We start from the raw sequence: 1957 nt of genomic DNA, 5'->3' as shown, positions 1-1957 counted from the left end.
AGCGTTCTATGAATAGGTTGTGTATTTCTTCGATACGTGCTTTAGCAAATTGAGATGTACATGTATGAACCTCATGGCCATGTGTTTCAGACCTAACAGCTATGCTGGTGCCGATAAAGCTGCAAGACATGATGTCTGGTTTGTTATTTTAAAAACCATCAGAAATGCATCTTACAGTGGTCAGGGTTGCCTGATCAGGCAGGCGGCCTCCCGTCCAAATGCATGATGAAACTTTCTCAGCTCAACGGAAGCCTGTCCAAATCTCACCACCTCTAAAAACTTTTAAAAAGGTCAAGATAGCAGCAGAATCATAGCATTCACACTAAAACAAACAAACACCACAAGCACACAAACCTTCACAACTACCACAACTAACAAAAACAAATTGTTGCATGATTTGAAAACCTGGCTGTGCAACCAAACACTGTGGATTCTTTCCCTGAACATAGAGTCACAGTAATCTGTAAAATTACCAAAAAAAAAAAAAAAAAAAAAAAAAAAGACCAAAAAGAAGGAAGAGGGGAGGACCCCCCCCCCCCCCAAAAAAAAAAAAAAAAAAAAGAAAGCCTCTGCAACAAGTCCAGACTGAGCCTGCTTTGGGGTCTTACTGTGGGGAGTGTGCATGTTCTCCCTGTACGTCTATCAGTTTGCTCAGGTTCTCTCCTTCAGGCTAAATGGTGTTCAACATGTGAGTTTGATAAGACTGACAGCCTTGCATGAGGAGGTTCCCCGTTCGCCCCTCGCTCCGGTGGTGTCAGGAGTTTCAGAACGGCTGCATTTTCCATCTTTTTCCATTAGAATTGAAATGGCATGATTGACCAGTTCATAGCAAGAAAAACGTCACTGCGCATTTCATGAAACGGGCAATTTTCCCGGTTCAGCTGGATGTGTCCCGCAGAGCTCGTGGCTTTATGGGCTTTCTCCCTTTAAAGCTCTGCTCAGGTGGAAATGGACTTTCCTGAAATTAAAATGACTAATGATGATAAAAATGTCAGTCAAGAGAAGGTGTCCAGTTGTAAGACAAATAAATTCACCGGTTCAGACCGACGGCAGGAATAAATTGCATCTTTGTGTGGCCGAATGAACAAACAAACAAACAAACAAACAGTCTCACTGCATTATTTCTTACTGAATTATTATTAGTATTTTTAGCTCACTGAATAATTTTGTCCTGAAAATCATATATTATGTTCGAAACAGACATCTGTAAAAAGAAGTTATTCACCTGTTTCAAACTGAGTTCAGTTGCTGAACAGAGGGAGACAGGAAGTGTGTGATGGTTGAAGACAGGAAAAAAACTAACGTGTTGAACCTGGAATGTTTCTCTATTAAATTTGCAAAGCACAGATAGACATTCGTCTTGGTTCATTCTGAGGGAGCAACAACCGTTCATTCAAAACTTGTGTCAAGTTTTTCCAACATCCAGGACGTCTGCAGTTCTGAACTTCTCCTAAAACTGACTTAAGATCATTACAGTTGGATCAAACTATTAAAAAGTGATTGACATCAAAATGTGTCCATTTAAACAAAACAAAAAGTCCTTATGTGATTAAAATGAAAACAGATAAAATATAAAAAAGAAGAGTGAAAGGAGCAAGCTGCTCTCTCAGGGACTCCAGAACATGAATATTCTCCACTTTCACTCGACCTTCAGCGCATAACCTGGGATTTTTTTTATCATTTTACTGATGCAGTGTGTTTGTCTTCTCTCGAGATGCTGCAGTTTTTCCAAAGGTCACTATTGGCAGTCGAAGCGTCGGACGTGCCCGTGGAGCCGTGCGCGCTGTGCGCTCGTGGGACCGTCCTCTTCTTCAAAAGGCTCCACGGTCTTGACGGTTGAGCAGGTGGGCGGAGACAGTCCGCCGAGCCTCTCGTCTCTGACCGGACCGGTTCATTACCGCCGCTCCGGCCGGCGGCTCGGCCCTGTAACCCCGGCCCTTCCCTGTAGGGGGCGTCT

The sequence above is a fragment of the Salarias fasciatus genome, chromosome 18, assembly GCF_902148845.1.
Source record: "Salarias fasciatus chromosome 18, fSalaFa1.1, whole genome shotgun sequence".
Lineage (NCBI taxonomy): Eukaryota > Metazoa > Chordata > Actinopteri > Blenniiformes > Blenniidae > Salarias > Salarias fasciatus.
Note: the sequence above shows the minus strand (reverse complement) of the source record.